This window comes from Neopelma chrysocephalum, unplaced genomic scaffold (genome assembly GCF_003984885.1).
Source record: "Neopelma chrysocephalum unplaced genomic scaffold, ASM398488v2 Primary Assembly neopelma1_147, whole genome shotgun sequence".
Taxonomy (NCBI): Eukaryota; Metazoa; Chordata; class Aves; order Passeriformes; family Pipridae; genus Neopelma; species Neopelma chrysocephalum.
In genome coordinates this window covers 10,969,178-10,988,892 of record NW_020897809.1, presented here as the reverse complement: position 1 = coordinate 10,988,892, position 19,715 = coordinate 10,969,178, and the positions used below count along the sequence as shown (strand labels likewise).

General features: G+C 38.4%; 1 protein-coding gene across 7 annotated transcripts in view; it reads right to left on the bottom strand.

Moving 5' to 3' along the window:
• The window catches only part of ATXN7 (ataxin 7), an 83,229-nt gene that overhangs the window by 34,529 nt on the left and 28,985 nt on the right, over positions 1-19,715 (bottom strand). Inside the window, exon 1 of one of the 7 annotated variants that reach the window (XM_027700725.1) lies at positions 8,013-8,031. The exons of the other annotated variants lie outside the window; for them this stretch is intronic. The gene's annotated coding sequence lies outside the window, so the exon portion shown is untranslated. Of the gene's footprint in view, positions 1-8,012; positions 8,032-19,715 lie in introns of those variants that run through there. 7 annotated transcript variants of the gene reach the window in all.

Sequence of the window (19,715 nt, the reverse complement as noted above, 5' to 3'; positions counted from 1 at the left end):
TATTTAACAGTTATAACTGCATTCAGAGACTAGTGGAGCAATAAATTCAGCATGTACTACACAACTTAAAGGTATATTACATTTATATTACTAAAAATGTTATTCAATAATTAAAAGACAAAAAACCAGGAAACTGCAAACATTATATGTGGCTGTAACACTATTTAAAGGTTTAAAATTGATATAAGCAACTTTATTTTCCTATAAAAACCCTCAAGTAATAGATTTATCTTAACAGTAACTTAGAAAATAAGTTAAACTTATTTACCCCTGTGCTAGAACTGCCCCAGAGTTTTGTTTTACATCTACTAATTTATGTATATTTTTAACAGCAACCACAGTTTTGTTCATTAATAGAACATCAATTGTGAAATAAATTGAGTGTGCTGCATGCTAAGAGAGAGTGTGCCATAACACAAGGCAGCCACAGGCAGAGTGACACCATCAGCCCTGTAGAGCCCCCGGACTCCACTTGGTTTCTCACAGACAGAACATATCCACTCTGAGCTTCCAGAATTAAGGACTCCCCTTGTACTATGTATCTTCATCATAAAAAATTAACTACTTTTCTTTAAAACACATAATCTACCCCAGGTTTTCCAAAAACCTTACTAGTGTTACACCAAAATTAAGCACGATACCTGCAATAACAGCCCCAACCAGATTTTGCAGTTGGACGCAAATGACCAAGGACATCTGACTTGGCTGAGAGAGATCACAGCTACACTCATCTAAGTCACAGGCACCTTTTTGCAACCGAGGTTACATTAAATAAACAAATCATCTGATCTGCACTTCATTAAATAGTGACTCTTGCTTATTTATTTATATGATATTATTTTTAAAAAGCATTAAGACCTCCAGCACACTCAAGTACTGCAAATTAAGCACAGCTAGTAAATATATACTGAGGAGGGGGATCAAATAGGAATAATAAACTTCTATTTTTCAATATCGACTTTCCATGATGTAATATTAAGCCAGGTAAGAAAACAAGTATAAACTTAAATGTCATTGCTAACATTTCACGCAGGGTATGCCTGCGTATAAAAGTTTCCACACAGCAAGCAAATACTCCAGGGTCACTTCCACCTGACTACCAATCCACCAGGATGAATGGGACAATAACAGTGTGCACTGCCTGATATTTACGTTGTTAATAGCCCACAGAGAGGCTGCTACTGTGTGATGTCCAACGAACTGTAAATCCACACCCTGGAATCTGTTCCCATTACTGTACCGTTCAGACCTCACTGGATTCTCAGACTTTACACCATATTGTACAGAATGCAAGGGGGAATAGTGAACACGAGAGAAGGATTGTCTGCTCTGCGCCTCCTGCAAAATAAAGCACTCCTTGATACTACTGTGGGACATTACATATAAGTACCATCATACTAAGAACTCTTTTATGAGTATTTGCTGGCAATACAGAGCTGCAATTTTAAATGACAACTGAAACAAATTGGCAGAAATTGATGTAAACAAAAATGTTTTCTTATTTCAGTTTGGGGATCCCAAGAAATCTGAATAATTTACAAGTGTCATTTACACTGTAAAACACATCTTCAGTTTTAAAATCTTAGCTCCAAGTGACAGCAAGCAATGACAGAATATTAGGAAATACGGAAACTCACAAAGGACCATTCTAAGAGTAAAACCACTTGACACAGAGCAAAGGATTTGCTGCACACCCAAAATCACAACCTGATTTCAAAGGACGCACAAAACTCCAGTTAGATGGCACAAATCAGTATAAGAGATGATCTACCCCACAGTGGTCTCCTACAGCAGGATAGGATATCCTCTCTGATAACAGAGCAGAACCCCAACGTAACTAGTGAGGGACTGGCGAAGGTTAGAGACCTAAATGTAATTCCTTTTGTTTTCTCATAGGAGGTAAATTAAACAATAGCTTTTTATTACCAAAGCATTTGTTTAAAATAGATACAATTAAATTATGTTACAGAAACTCATAGGACCCTAAATAACACTTGAGTCTGAGCACGCTGAGCACTGCACAAACACACGAGACCAGCCCAAAAGGGCCACAGAGTAGGTATCAGTGGGCAAAAAGCAGTACCAATGCTTCATGGAGCCCTGCATATTAGCTTTAACAATGGCTTTGAAAATGTAAGGAGTGTAACCCAAACAAGATCAGTTAAGACAACTGGAAGAGACCTGAATCCACACTTCCCAACCCAAGAACCTCAGTGTTAGGCAGGTAGTACATCTTTAACGTGCTTCACAGTCATTAATTGAGCAGAGCAAGAGCAGGTTTCAGGGAAATCTTATTTCTGTGTTCCAACAGGGCAAACACCTCTGTGGCACTGTTATACGAGTGACAAATTAGGCCATGCAAATATTAGAGAATAATACACAGAACAGTTTAACAAAGCTTAAATAAGAAGTATGTACCAGGAGTAGGCAATGGATGCCTAATTTTCCTGTTCCCCCTCAACCACTTATGAAAGTTCACAAGCCTTGCAGTTGATACTCTAACGCCTAATACTTTATACCTGTTTCACTTCATGACATGCACATTCTCTATTTAAAAGTCTAATGAAGTTTACAGTATTTCACCAGTGTCATTTCAATGCACTGTTCCCCTGAGTTTGAAGATTACTTCTTGAAATACTTCACTGCAAATATAAAGCCTATGCCTCTCAAGGAAGAGCCTAGCAACCATGATTCATATGTTCCTCTTCTGAAGCTGGGCTCATTTAACTCTATCTGGGAATATTTTTCAAGGTCAAACTAAAAATTTAAATTGAAACCTCAAACTTTCCATGTATTTTTCCATAAATTCAGTGTTTATATGGTATCAACATACAGATATTATTATAAGAGCTGCTAGTCACATTAATTCTAAACCTACTTCATTTACCTTCATAATAAGAAACTTCTGTACATTGTGACCCCCAGAATTCACTTCTCCTTTCAAATGTAACTTGGTTTTTAAAAAGGTAACTTTAAATGATGTATCGCTGCACTTGTTTACCAAGACTAAAACAAGCCCATGCCATACACGATTCTGAGATAGCTGCATTACTTGTTGAGCGTGTAATAAGGAAAATGCTTCTTATTTGGAAAAGGTCAATAGAGCATCATTTTCTAATAAAAAAAGGAAAAACAATAATGGACCATCTGGCATATTGCACATCAAGTAACATGGAGCTCAGTGGGTCTAATCTGAAAAACTTTCTAACACTGAGCTGCCATCTCCTCTTCTCTGAAACACATCATGGAAACACATAAGTGATTGACTAATTTCTTAGTATTTCCAGCATTCTCTTTCAGGGCAGCTACACTACAGAAATTCATGCTTGTGGTCATTAAAACTAACTGTGTACTCTCAACCTCATAATTCTATTACTTAACATCACACATAACAGAACACACAAAACAGCCTAAAACCTCTTCAGTTAGAGAAAAGGTCAGCAGTTTGCATTTATTTAGCCACTAGTTTCAGTGGCTACCACAGCTGTATATTTTTATTGGATTTTTTTTTAACTCCCACAATATATCAGGTTTCCTACAAACCTTGTTGCCCCTTTTCAGACAGGGACCATTGCACAGTCCATTTATTCTAGTATGTAATAAGACAGCATCCCTTCTAGAAATGAAATATCACCAAAACCAGTGAGGTTAAGATCCTCTCCAGTACAGCAATCACTAGAAGAAGAGGGTAGTATGAACCCTAATCCTGGCTGCGTGCAGAGACCAGAACACGAGTTTCCTATTTTCCAGAAGTCTGTTTACTGCAACTGAAAAAAGGAGGAGAATGAAAACTGAATCAGAAGAAGAGAAAGCAAAACTACCGAGGGCAGAAGTGAAAGGGCAAAGAACAAACTATCAGAGTTACCGCAAACGAACAGAAAACTTGATCAAACTGCGACATGAATATGTAAAAGCTCAGCAGAAATATTTTTCATGCCAAAACACTGCTAATGTTCATTCTTCCTTATCCATTCCCAGCATAAACATCTGGTTATTAAGATTATTTTTTAAAGTCTCAGTCTGATTTATCACAAACATGTATGCACTGCTCACCATTCAGTGTAATTTGACAATGGATATTGTACACTGATACCTGATGTGAACAGTAAAAGGTTTTGGCTACAAAGATCCTCCCACAGCATAGCACAACACACCTTCAGCACAACACCAACCTCGTTATACTCCCAGAATATTTTTAATCACTATAATATTAGACACATTAAAACCATGATGCCCTAAATTATTAAATTTACACTCACAGCAGATATAACCCTTTATTATTTTTAACTGCCCCCCCAAACACAGAATGTACTTTTCTTTTTACAAATCCACCTTAAGCAAATGTACCAACTTTTATCAATTCCCTAGCTTTTCCATTAAGAAATCAGGGAACTGTTTCAGAGGTACTATAAAAGGAAATTGTAAATAGATTCCATTATTTTGGAATGTTGCCAAAATCTAGATTGTTTGAACTATTTACATCATGAACCAAGTAAGATCAAATAATGTCCACCAACAGCTATCTTGAATACATTTGCTCTGTACTAGCTGTGTTTTCTCTTCTCATTAGAAGAGAATCAGTCTTGATCATACTAAGGTAAAAAATATGCAAGTACACCTTGTTTTAACTTGACTTAACTGGTAGATCTCTTTCTCTACAGGCATGGTTTTAACAGAACCATTATTTAAGATAACACAACTCTTCACTAACATCTGAAAATTTTTAGAAAACAGGAGAAAAAAAACACAGTTGGAGTAACTTAAAAATAGTTGACATCTTGAAGGAAAAAAATTTTGTGACAACTCCCATAATTTGCTTGTAATACATGTCCCAGGCAATGTCAGATCCTGATAAAGTAATTAAAATATTTCTGTTGTTTTACCTTTTACGGCTGTGGAGAACATGGATATCATTTAGTGTCTGAAAGCAAACAAAACCTTCCAAATTACTCTTTTTAAGAGCTTGTGGTCTGGGGGAGATGCACGAGGAGGGAGAAGGAAGGTGACTAACCAGCACTGAGGACCACAAACAGGTTGTACCAAACCCAGGCAGATTTCACACAGAAAGCTCAGCTCTGTCACCACCAAACTAATGAATTATAGTTGGCCAAAAAAGCTAAAATTTTGCCAAGAAATTGGCACAGTGGGCCAGTCCTGCTGAATCTATTGCTGACTTTAGTTGTCAATAACAAGTAATCTTCAGGCACAAGGAGAATCTTAGCTGCAAACTGAGGCAGCTACAAACAGCACTGCAAGGTATCTTAACTAACCTGGTTATCTTAAGTAAAGCTCCCATCTATTTTAAGTCACACAGGCCCCTTACTTTAACTGATATGAATGTTTTATTAAAAAACTAAAATGATCCAAGTTAGCGATTCAAAACTTACCTTTCATACACAAATATTTCACTGTCTGCAACCAAAATATTATTTTCTAAACAACATATTTCCAAACTATTTTCCAGAAACACTCAAGTGCTTATCATTCATGAACACATGTGTTTTTGTGTACTTATCAACGCTGAAGTGAAATTAAACTACTGGCAATTTTTTTTACTGTGTACTATGCAAGACAATAATAAAAGGAGAATATTCCTAAACAGATACCGTGAACAAAATAACTAAACCATGGAGCACTCAGAGTGCTCCGGTTTACACAAACTTTAAAACAAAATAAGAGATTCTAGCAAAACATGCATACTTCAGGGTTTTCTGCAAAATTTCCAATAATGAACACTTAAGTATTAATAGAACACAAGTATTTTATGAACCATATGTGCAGGCATGACAAATTTGTGCCTGCAAAGAACATATGCATAATCAAACAAACCAAACATAAAATGATCAAATTTGCACACAGAAACACTGTTTTAAAAAATCTGTTTTCAAAAGGTGCTCATGTTGCCTCAGATGCAAAAAAGCCTTTTAACACAAAACAAAACAAATGGGCATTCCCATACCTGAGCTGTTTCATTTAGGGAAGCATTGCTGAAGCGTTTTCTGCAAAGTTATCTATTTCTTAAAATCCTTGCCAACTGCATTCTCTACATTAAGTAACTTAATTTTTAGCACATACAGCTTTGGAAGGAGGAGACATTTGAAAGGCACAGCTCTCCTTGGGTTCTGAACTTTGTTTCACTGTGCAGTTGCTGATTGATCAGGTGAAGGAAGGAACAGCTGAAAACTTGATTAAATGTTTTTACTGCATTTTCCACTTTGGCAAACATAGCAGTTACCCAGCATTTTATTGAAGTCCTAAGAATACTCAAACCTCAAAGTTTTGGCTCAGAGAAATGATTTTCACTTCAAGACTGAAAAACCCCACAATCTGGTTTAACTGGGCACAGGAGCTGCATTAGATTTGATCACTGTCATAAATCTCTACTAGTGTTAGAACACTTAATCTCTAAAAGTGGAGTCCTCTCTGTCAGATCTCCTTTCAAAACTCATCACAGTCTGTATTTCCAAAGCTACAGCTCTGCAGATTTTACTTTGCTTTTCCCAAATTCAAGGCAGAACCTTACCTGGAGAAAGGGTCAAGGATGACCTACCTCTTTTCTGTGGGTTCAGTTGTGCTGCATTCCTAAAACCCCATCCCCTGCATCATCCCCTGGAGTTACACCTCCAGCAAAAAGCTTTGCCATATGTTGCAGGCAGTAACACTGCTCTGTGCATACCCAAGCTGCAAATCCAAACAGCAATCCTTGTGCAAGGCTATGAGCACAGCAATTCTCCTGGAGCCTTTCCTCCCTCTCTCCATGAGGATGCAGAATGAAACACTGACAGTCTCCTGTTCTCTAAAATTTAACAGTTCTGAGAAGTGTCTGTATCATATCCAAGGATAAAAACTGAGCAGCAGATACCAAAGAGAAGTGTGTCATGCACACGTGCACCTGCAAGCCTAGCGTGCAGCTGGGAGTTCTAATTTTAGGCTCCCAAGATTTGAATGTTCCTGTAATTATATATAAAACATATTAAAGCAGACATCTAAGTATTTAGTTAAATTCTTCGTATATGAATTCATCTACACACATTTTTTTTGAAAATCTAACACAAAAAACACGTCAAATTGTTCAATCAAACTATTAAACAGGTTTTCTAAGTATATTATAAGAATAATCCATAATTTCAGTGAGCAATCTTACAGAAGATTGTCAATAGAAAGACAGGAGTAAATTTCTCAATGAAACACAAGTAGCATATTTTAATCTGCTGAGAAGCTTTTTGAGTCTCCCCCCACACATTGTATCCTGTTACATGAAGTTTTCATCAGCAATTTGAATGAAGTCAGTCATCTGTAAAACTATTCCCATTTACTGTTTAGTTTTCAGACTTAAAGGTATTTTAAATTTCTCCAACCAATTTATATAATATTATGCAAATGCTGAACATACAATTTGTCGTGTAAGAAATCTTCATTCAAAGTCATGCATTATTTTTAGGTGACATGATCTCATCATGTCACTCTTGTATTTTGGGAAGGCCAACAAATTATTATTTATGTTCCTATGTCAAAAAAAATAATCCAATCCTAAAATACCTTTAAGGAACCCTCAAAGATGAGTTGAGTTTTGCAACTACGACACAGAAATTAAACTGAATTCAGGGAATGAAAAACCTTGAATTTGCACAGTAAAATTAAAATCTGGACTAAGCTAATATGAAAGTGTACACAGAAACACTTCAGTTATTATGCAGAAAACCAGGGTCTATTGTGAGGGGGGAAAAATGTTCTGGATAAGCCACTAGTTAAACACAGCCTCAATTAAAATGAAATAAATCATCCATAGAATAGCCTAAAATGTATCTCAAGTCATATAGCCTGAAGCACGCTACAATTATGAATTGTTTTAACATCAACAGGCTTGGCACTTTTCTTCTCTTTCACAAGCAGCACTCCGTGTACTCTGCAGCAGCTGTACTTTTGGAGTAGGGAAAAGGAAGTTTGTTTTATTTAAACCTAAACTCACAGTTTACACAAAACGGCTCATGGCAGCAGAGGCATTTTGATACGTCGTGAGTATCAAATGGTGAACGTGCTCCAGGCGCCTCAGCCTCTCCCATCTCCCATCCAGACATGCTTTGGAGGGGAAAAAGAATTGGCACGTGTGGTTTCTGCTACTTTCCCTGTGCAACTGTCCATCTCCAGCCATAGGACTGGGTGCTGGCTGTGACTCAGTGCTCAGTAACTGAGGGAGTAGAGCAGTAACAGACATTCACATACAGATTTATACGTTTTTTTACTGGGAACTAGAGGAATACAATGTACCCATGACTACATCTTTTGTGGTATGAGAACACAACAAAATTTTGTAATAATGAAACACATCATGTTCCCTGCTACCTAAGACATGCACAGTGCTCATCCTTCAACCTCTCCCCTCCTCTTCCCTGCTGACTGCAGCCCCAATTCCTGTGTGAGTGCAGCATGTTCTTTAATGCAAAACCAACACATCTTGGCACAAAGAATGCTCTGGCCACATCTGACATCATGCACCTGATACCTGAGGGAGCAAATCAGCATATCCAAAAAAAAAAAAATAAAAACAAAGGAAAATAAAACACAGGACCTGTCAACTGAATTGTATATCAATATTTTCTTTTGTTAGGCAACCCAACTACCTAAAACCACCCCACCCGTGCCACTCCCATTCTCCATGCACTGGAACATCCACCTCAAAAATAAGACTGTTTCAATCATGCCTAATATAGCTATAACGAAACTGATGCCTCTTGATTTTCACATACCAACTTACACTTCTGCACCCCTCTCAATTTGGCAGGCACTATTAGTTTTTCCATTAAAATTTATTTCCTTGGCTTTACAGATTTACTGGGAGTTGATCTGATACAATAAAAAAAAAAAATAATACGAGTTGCACAGCAACAGGCATATAAATGTACTATAGCAAAAAAAGCCCAACAGTACTGTGATATTTAATAAGATTAAAAGACATAGTGGAAAATAAAATGGTTTTATTGTTATAGCAGTAAAAGAGCTAACACACTTCTTAGGTATTTGAACACACATGTAGTTACACAAAGTATTTGAACTTGGCTATTGCATACCTTTAAACAATGAAATATTACTATTTCAATTATCTAGCTGAGGAACTGGTAAACCTTAAGTCTTTATGTCTCACAATTGATATATTCCAGCACATACAGAGCTACAGTCACCAGGGATTTCCTGCCAAGAGGGGATCCACCTGTTCAGAAGGGTTAGGCTTCAAACTAGTGCTAGTTGTCCTCTGACACACAGTTATAGGAAGAAAAAAGGCAAGCACTGAAGGAAATCAGGCTACCCATTAACAGTATAAGGTCAGTAACTTCACTGCTGGCTGTTTGTGATACAACACAAACCCAGTTCAGCCTAAAAACTCTTCATGGAAGTTAATTTTTTTTTGTTATGGAATACTGAATTCTTCTAAAGAAGAAATTTAGGTTTTGCCTTTGCACATCACCTCCCCTTTAAGCCCATTGCTATCCTTATTCCAAGATGTATTTCTTCACTGTTAGGAGTGACTCGCCTTATTTTAGGAGCCCGCCTTCACAAAATCTTCCCGAATTCCATCTCCAAACATTACACATAGAATACACAGTATGTATACAGAATATAGACTTTGAAAACACTGGGTGAACAAATCTGCACCAGGTATAATTCTTCTACATCTGGCACTAGTTCTCCACTACTGAAATCACCCATTTCACTCGTAAGGTTGGGAAGGACTGTAACTTTCAATATTTTTAAATTAAGATGTATTAAAAAATGAAGCATCACTCAGATCATATTATACATGCAGAAGCTCTGAAAGGACATGTTTTAAAGTAGTTTTTCTGCTCTTTCATGGTCTGGGCCTCTTTAACATAACCTGAACACCAGCCCACTTGTGATGTACACAGAAGGTAACACCTTCAGCAAAACAAAACAAAAGGAAAAGACAGAAGAATTTGTTTGGACTACTTCATGTTCTGATTATGCTGGTTTGGTCTAACTCACATTTTTGACAGATACTTCCTAAGACTGCTTTGCTCCTCTGGTCTCTCTGCAGATAATAGCACTCGAGACACTTAGGAAGAAAAGGTATTGGATATGTATGAATGGACCTAAACACACAGTGGGAGGTGAAAAAAAGGCCAGCTAGGGAGCAAAATGCTCTTGGGGAAAAGTACTGAAATGGGCACCAGCTTTAATTTTTAGACATCTTGTGTCAAAAAAGGACATAAAAACAATAAACATGATTATTTAAGCAGCAAGACAAAGTCATCCTTATGCAGATACAAGATTAGACATACTCAGAGCACAGCTGTGCAATGAGACACAGGCAAGTGGTGTCCTGCACCCCTCAGAACCCCACAGACCTCAAGTGGTGGTCCTGATGCACCATGTTGCAAGAGGAGGCCTGTCTGCACGTCAGGGAAGACATGGAGCCAGTTTTAAGGAACAGCCACAGCAAAGAACACAGAGTTGGTATTTTAAAAAGGCATGCAAAAGGACATTTCAGAGCACCAGTTAACTGCCCCTGGATGATTCAGGATGACAACAGTAAGTAAGATTAAATAGGTATCAAGAATTTGAAAGGTAAACAGGATCCTTTGATATTATAATAAATTTGTAGAGTTTACCATCCCCCAGTACACTGAAAACAAATAACACATCCACCTTCCTAAAGCAGCCAAAAGATAACTACTGCAAACATATCTAGGATAACAAAACCACGGTTTACAACAGAAGCAGATCCTTCGCCAGACACGGCAGTCGCACGCACATGAATTTTAGGACCTAGGCTGGGATCTTCAGCTCAAACCTGCTCGGAGACTATGGCAATCTCTAGTGGTGCCTATCCAGGGTAGGCAGGAAGCCAAAGCCACTGCTGCCAAACTTGTTGAGCCAGTCTTCCCAGCGCTGGCCCACAATGCACCGCTTTGTGTTTGGAAATTGCTCAAAAGCTTTTGCTTCCAGCAACAGTGTGGAGCACTTGGGGAAAGATGCCAAAGGAGTCCAAGAAAGGGTATGGCCGGGCCACCATAGGAGTAGGGACACCCCAACCGCTCCTGTCAGTCGGTGACATCACCCTGAATCACTGTGATGACACCACGCTTCCTGTGAGACCTCGGTCACAACTCACACGACTGCAGGAAAACTCCTGAGGTGATTAAATTATAAATAAAACCGATGATGCTGCATCTTACCATCATGTCTCCCAATTCTACAACGAAGAGTACCATCTATCCAGGTTGTGATTTTGACCCTTTCCTGGGACAGGGGCCTTTCTTCACATTGTTGTGGTTGTCCACAGCAATTCTGTATGGCGTCAGCAGGAGGACAGAGAATTGCAGTGTTGCACAGAGAACCCCTTTTGCATCCCAAGCAGTTGTAAACAAGCCTCAGATGAGACACGTTGACAGCGCACTGAAGATTTTACTCCTGTGCTCTCTACCTACTCTGCAGATAAAAATAGTATTCTTATCTCCAAGGCTATCAAGCTAGGCTTCAGATCATTAAATTCAGGCCACAAAAACAACAGAAGATACTTGCAAGTTTTATTCCAGCAAATGTCTCAGTGGTCTGTGCCCCTCCATTTCAGGGCACAAGCTGAGAGTCAGGCAGAACCAAAAGGAAATTTCCTAAACAAAGACTGATGCATTTCGGACTTCTCCAAGCACCCCGTGGAAACAGTGGTGTTGAAACAGCCAGGCACAGCAAACTGAGTCAGCTGGATGTTAAAGCAGGTTCTAGAGAAGAAATATCAGACAAGAAGAGGGCTCTGCCCAGGCCTAGATACAAAACATAATCAAACCGTATCAGGTACGGTTCAGACATTGATATTTCCCCCAGAGTCTCATAGTACAACTGGCAGGAGAAGTCTTCCTTCAATCACTGAGCCACAAAAAACCCACAGAATTTAGGACAAAAATTTGCAATCTATTATATACTCTGACTTTGGTAGGCAATGCAGATATATTGAATTTGGCTCAAAACTTCTCTATAAATTACAAACTACAATGTGGAACAGAAGCTCCTTAACAAGCAGGATTTCTAGACAGATGATTTGGGTAACACAACTTTCACAGAAATGAAAAACAAAATTGCTTTTGAGAATTCATCTTTCAGTACTTTTATGAAGTAAATGTTGCCTATCAGGAAATTAATTTAGGCCTTTCCTCTCAAATACTTCCATTTAGTACCAGTAAGAGCAGGACGACTGCCATCTCTGTTCGCAGAGCAGAACAGACACATTTCAACACAGATTCTATGTTTTAAAAAACAAATTATCTGAACATCCTAAACCTCAAAATTATACTCCTCAGAAAGCAAAGCCCAGCAAAGCCTTCTTTCTAGTTGTCAGAGGCAAGTAAAACACTCCTTTAATACATTTCTAGAGTCATTCTAACTGAACAGGAACAAAACAGATGATTTTAACATTCATTGGGAAAAGTGGGAAAATTCATGGGAAGATTTATTATTTTGAAAATAATTCACTTTCCAAATTATTTTACGTGGCTGTCTCAATAATCCAACACCCACACTGTCTGACTATTGGGAACACTTTCTGTTCCTTTGACATATCCATCAAAAATACGGCCAGTTATCCCAAATCTTTGCAGCGTTTGAGGCCTCTGGATATTCCATATGACTATAGATTTGTTCTGAAGGGATAAAAAGAATATTTGGTATGGCACACATTTATGTATATATTTATAAATGATGCCTCTCTCTCCTTTTGGCATCATTTGCAATAGCACTCCAATGAGAGATAAATGATGCTGTAACTCTTCTTTAGCAGAGTAACCCAAATTCACATGGTATTTTCTCCAGCTTACAGAGTTACTGGGAAGCACCTCAGCTGTGTTAGAGAAACTTTTGGTTTCTATTACCTGGCTTCCTGACATAACCAATTACTAAAAATAATTTTTTTAAAAAATATGAGTACATTAAATTATATAAACTAGTTCTTACTTGCTGTTTAGTTTTCACAATACACCACTTATAACTGATCCTGATTTACACTGTAGTTATTCACTGATACAACATCTCTAACACTCAAAGATAACCAAGATACAATATCTATTATGCTATACAATTTTGTAGGTAGACATGTAAAAATCGTATCAGATTCACTCTGAAAAGATACACAATCAAACACGGCCAAACAGATTCGAGGATTACCAGACCAAATATGTGATGGAAAATCATATTCTTTACGCAGCCACCACCTTGTTTTGGAAACAACTTTACAGTTAGAATACAACTGTTATTTCACAAAGCAGAGACAGAAGAGCTGCTTAATCCAGCATTACTAGGAGGAAAAAAAAAAAAAAGAAAAAAAGATTGTAGAACCACACCCTAGGTGTAAACTGATACAGATTTTCTTCTGTATTTTTGCCTCAAACAATAGCCAGAGGGTGTAATTTAGGCTATATACACCTCGACAAAGCCATGGCTATAATATCTAGGGACTGACAATTAAATGTTTGCATAGTGAAGTACTTCTCTGCTGTCTGTCTGATCGCGAGCTTGTAGTGAACGTGGCTGTCTTCTCTCTCACCACTGAGCACCATAACCTGGTCCTGCGTCCTCCCTCCAGTCACAGGTAAAACCCTTGCTGACTTCAGTGGCTCACACCACCACCTCACATCCCCAGGTAACACTTAATAAACCAATTTGCCTACTGACAACATCTACTACACCATTTATGCAGTCAGTGAAAAAAACTGTAGACAGAAAACTGAGTTTATGGAGGATAAAATACAACGTAATTTGATGCTCATGGAAAACAAACATCCAAACATCCAATTTACTGTGTATTCACCATATGACTTGATTTTCAAATTTAACTCATTAAAGCTTCTACACTTCATTTTAATGCAAGCAGCTACAGGACTTCCAGGCGTGAAAGCGCCCAACCAACTCTCTTGCAGATAAAACCATGAGAGCTCTAGATTTCAGAACCAAAGAACACAACATGGGCTTACAATCTCAAAACTGGTCCCCTTCAGCAGGATTTTAACCCTTCAGCTCCTTTGTATACATTTTCTCAGTGCCAGCTGAGAACACTGCATTTTCTGTTGCACTACAGTCGATGAAAGATTCAAGTCCTGCTTAGCAACAGAAGAGCAGATCAAGAACACTGCGTAAGTTTTCTGCCTGTTATAATTTCCCCAGAAGAGAGGGAGGCATAACCAATTATCTCTTTCACCTTGTATTATCAATGAAGTTTGCCTATGGGCTACACCGAAGCTATTGGAAGTGGAAATGAGGGTGGGGGTGAGCTGGTAAATAAACAATCTTTCTCACGGGAAAACAGGTTACCACAAACCAGCTTATTCCACAAGGGCTGATGAGCAGCGTTTACACACAAGTAACTGAGCATTTGAGTATTTCTAATCTACCTGAGCCAATAACCCAGGATATTTACCATCATGGTGACCATTTCTAAAGGTAGCAATCACGACTCCAAGCAATGTGGGAGCAGCTGTGTGTGCAGTTTACTTTGATGAAGTCATATCCTGTCATACCCCATAGTATCTGGGATTACCATGAGTATCAGACTTGCCACGAGAATCAGTCCAAGAGCCACGGCACCACCAGTCCTGGCTCACAGCTGCACAGGCAGGGACAGCTTTTGACTGTGCAAAGCCTTCTAGCAATGGGAACACAGATTACAACAAATTCATTGCTTTCCATGACAACTGCTTTTACAGTCATGCTATTCTGCTCCATTATACTTTGAATTCCTTTGTCAGATTTTAACACTCGCTGCTAAAAAACTTGAAGTGTAATACAAATCTCTATTCACCTCTGTGCTGTCACCTACACTGTAAGAATGTCTAGGAAATAATGTTGAGTATCATACATACGGGGAAGTTCCACAGCAGTGGTGATTTCATTCACTACACAGGAAGAGAAACAATTTTTAAGCATCTTAGCTATTATTTAGACTACTTAATTACAAGTCAAACATTATAAGGGTTTGTGAAAGATACAATCTTTTCTGTCTTGTAAGCAATAAGAGATCACACCTATCCCCAGCTGACCTTTGGCAGTTACAGCCACAGTCTGGGCATAGCCAGGGGAGGTGTAAGAACTGGACAGATTTGCTTTTATAGATCCACTGCAATGGAAGAAATAGCTTTTAAAATAGTTACCTTAGAGAGAATAATCTGCATCCTCTTAACCCAATTTATTTAAAAGTATCCTTCACTAAGCCTTTTTGTCTTTCCTGCTCTACTTAGAAGATAATGTTACCAACTCGTGTGAAAGTCACTTTTCTACATATTTATTGCACTGTTCTTCTTTTACTGAGCATTTGTTGCTAAATACAGCACAGAAACTATTCGAAAAGCAATCTTTAATCAAGTATTATCAAGACATCACCTTTTCTGCACAGGGATAACCTAGCTAATCACACATACCACTTAAGAAGCATTAGATAACAGTGAATTCCTGACTGTTACATATGTGTATAGACAACTCTTTCAAAAGGTTCTTATTAAAAAGAAAATATCCTGCCTTCTCACATATTATGGATAGACCGAGGCAGTTTTGTGGCTGCAGTTCCAGTGACAGTACCCAAGGCCTTGCAATATCACACTAATATGGTAATACCTAAAACCTGCAAAGTATCTTTAAAGCATATGAGATGACACAGTTTTAACTTGCAGTCTAACATCACAATATTCTATTTATAACATCTGACTCATCTCGTCAGAAATAATTAAATATTGTAAACAGAACTTGGATTTAAGGAGAAAAAAATAACAAGAAGAAAATGAGAGCCAGTCACTGCAAAGAATTTCAAAAGAAGCATCCTTTCAAATTGCATGTTTTTCAAGCAATCTCATAAAATCTCTGCAATTTTCTTACACAGTTCAATGCAATTTTAAAGTCTCCTTGTAATTGTTTTACGATAACCAGCCCACAGATCCTTAAAACATGTTGTGTAAATAGTCAATTAAAATGCAATGAAATGAAGAAGAGATTTATCTGATTACAGACTGTGAAGAGCTATGCAGAATGTCAAAAAAGAAGCATGGCACTTTGTACTGCTACCTTAAAATATTTATTTCAATCTATTAAAAATTCTCACAGTGTATTTGCAGGCAGTCAAGGACTATAGAGCCCTCTAAGCATCTCTGACATGATTTAACACAACAAAAATCAACTCAATTGAGCACTTCCCAAGGCTGAATAAAAACAAATTTAAATTTGAAATAAGATGCTGTCTCTTACTTGTATTTACAACTTAATATTGAAACAGAAGTTTCACCACCACTTTAATTATTTATTGAACCTGCTACTGGGAAAATTCTAGACCTTGGGCTTCTAGTGAGCCTTTCTAGCCCAGTCCTGGATTTCACTGCTCAACCCTGCCCAGCAAGGGCTCGAGAAGAACAAGAGTTCATTGCATAGCTCTTAGTACCATCACAGCTCTGGTAACTTCCATTAATAGCAATTAATATAATCAAATCTCAAAGCTTCTGCTGAATGCCCTAGAGGTTCATGGAATCTTTTATTTTTATCCCCAGGACATATTAACTGTCAAAGACCAGAAGTTCAACTGTTATCAGGTGACACAATGCTGAACAGAATTTGCTCCCACCTGCTCTCCTGACTGACTGTACAGTCACAAAGCCTTCTGGAGCATTTTCTGAAGGTGCCTACCAAAAACTGACAATCTGCATTCCCACAGAAAATTAAACACTTGCTTTATTAAGATGGAATAGTCTAAAAACTGTAAGACTGGTACCACACGACATCACCCCACAGCCAGCACCAGTTCTGATCTGTGATACTGCTGAGCACCAGTGACCATCACCCAACTAACTCAGCCTCTGACAAAGTAACCGCCTCCTCTGCATCTCCCCTCATGACCAGGTCATCCCAAATAGCTCAGTTACATACAGAGAGCAACCACAAACTTCCTTGGGATTCTAAGAAGCACCGAGTACAAACAGAACAAATCACTGGTAGACTGTATGGATGCTGTAAGGGTGGCCAAGACCACTTTTCAGCAAAGATTCAACTATCTTGATCAATGACAATTGATCAAATTCAGCTCAAGACCCAAGCTACACATGTTCTGTCCTCCTATAGTTTGTTGCCAGTTAACTATAAGCCACGGTGACAGTACCAGTGAAGTGCTTGAAACAGGCAGTACCAAAGGATTCACTTCTCAAAGGATGCAACACTCAAAAATCAAAATAAAAAAAGGGACTCTGTGTGTGTAACTGAAAGAATGAGATGCTTAAGCTCTAGTAAAGACACCCCATGGTTTCAGCATGCACTGGATAAGCTATTAAAACCAAATCAAACCCAAACAATTTTAAATTGTTAACCAAATCCCTCTTCTGCTCCCCATGGTTTTATTTTCCCCTCTGAGACACTATATAGTTTCCTTTTTTATAATTTTTACAATTTTAGATATTTAACAATTATTTTATGAGTCAATATAAGAATCTAACAGACTTTTACCCCAACCACTTCAAAAAGAGTTGTACAGATTAGTAAGTAAAAATGCATGTAACAATGATGCACATGGGTTCTTTCTCTGTCTCTCCAATGCAGACTTGGGGGTGGTGGTGGTTTGGTTTTTTTAGGGTTTTTTTGGGGGGGGGGGGTTGCTGTTTTTGTTTTATTTAAAACAGCACATATGATAACTGGTAGTAACTGGAAATTTTCTGTGGGGAGAGTCAGAATTTCTTGGGGGGAGGGAAGGCTAGGCCCCCAGCCCCAATAAACAACTTTAGGCCTCACTGTTTCTATCCAGAGCTTCTCTACTCTTCCACAGAGCAAAACGAGCCAAACTGTTGTCAAATTTTGGAGGAAGCAAAAGTTCACTCTGTTGAAGCCTGTCAAAGTTACCACGCATGAACTCTACACTTACACACACACTTCTATTTAGAGATCCTCTTCACAACAACGGCCAGAAAAATTTTTAAAAGCCAACTAAATTCAGTACAAGTCAGCCAGAATCTCCAAAAAACTGTTTCATGAAGTGATTAAAGTTTGATACTAAGAATCCATTTTTTTTCAAATTAAACAGTATCAGATACTACAGACACATCAACCTCCTTTCAAGATCTGCTACATCTCCAAGATCAACTGAATGTATAAAAACATTTTGGCTGCATCTGATTGCACACACTCCCACTACCACACAAACAAGTTTGAAAGATGCACTTCAGCAAAGTTACTTTTCAAAATAAGGAAAATGCATGAAGAGGATGAGATTTTTGCCTCGCTGTTTTAAAGTGCATTTACAGATTATAATGCAACATGCTATCCTTGCTTCATCACAGCACAAGCTGCGTGGCAGGGGAATCATACCTCTAGCTGGTTCACAAGCTCTAATTAATTAAGTGACTGGAGGAGCCAAAAGATTGTCAAGTCAATTACATATGAAAATAACTAATAAGCACAATTGATTCTAACATGTTCTTATATTGATAGGATTGCTCAGCACAAGAAGATTTCAGTGTACAAAATCAAAGCAAATTTTAAGGGTTACTTTAAAGTAAAATCTTCCCATGATGATGGACATCCCTTTCTCATTTCCATCTTCTGGGGATTTTTTGTACCAAGAGCAAGCCAAGTCCATTGGGCCCATACCTTATTCCAGCAAATCTGATTTCTACATCAAAGTTCAGTGTGGACTGTTCCTGTCTCAAAAAGCAACATGTAAGAAAAGTATCCAATGAGTTTCTCACTTTGATGAAGGTCTCTGAGGATCCCAGCAGGAATGATTGCATATTATGGATTAGCAGAACAGAAAGCTTATAAGAGCAGTGAAAAATAAACAGGGAAGTAAGTAAGAGAGACAAACACTGGGAGTTTGGGAAGCCCAAATTCAAATTCTAGTTCTTACTTTGACATGAGCTTCATTATGAAAAGGAGGGTTGGATGTAGAAAAAAAGTGTTTGAGACTATGAACTAATTTTAGTTTCCTGATCCCTGCGTGGAACTAGCATCACTGACAGGTATTAAGGACTCATCAGGCTTCACAACCACCAGCATGCTGAGAGAGGAGCTGCCTGATCAGCAAATAGGAAATGCCAGCGACAAAGGTGTGTCTGGAACCCTGCCTCTCTCCACTGCTTGCAAATGTTGCCCCGGAATTACACAGTTATGTCCTTTATTCCTTTAAAAGAATAACAGGCATCATTCTTTTCCTTTAAAGCACAACAAAAGGAGAAGCTGGTAGCGTTAAGCCTCTTCTTTAATACAGTGTTACAACAACAGGAACACTCACTCTTCATTCAGGAGACTAAGACTCCACTGCCTGTGAGGCTGAAATCCACCTCTCGCCACCCGGCAGGATGGGGCCATTCCCACCAGAGGATGCAGAGAAACAGCATGTGGGAAAAGAAACAGCTACCACCCATATCCCAGTGGGTACACAGGCCAGTGGGAGCCTGACAGTTCTTAAATAAAGAAAATGGTTCTTGGTTTTGAACCCAATTCTAATATGTGGGCTGTAAAGTCATGTTCCTTCCTTTGCTCCCTCTCCAGGCCATGAATATTTAATTCTTTTATGCAAACTGGAAGAGTTGCAATGCAAGGTTAAATTAGCCTAAATAACCTTGAAATCCTTTTGTGAAGTTGGGCCTCTGAGTCAACTCCCAATCTGTAGTGAAGTAGCTTTCTTAGACAAGGAGTTCTGTTGTTAGTTGTATTTAAAATACTGTGTGGTACCATGACAAAAATTTTGAGGT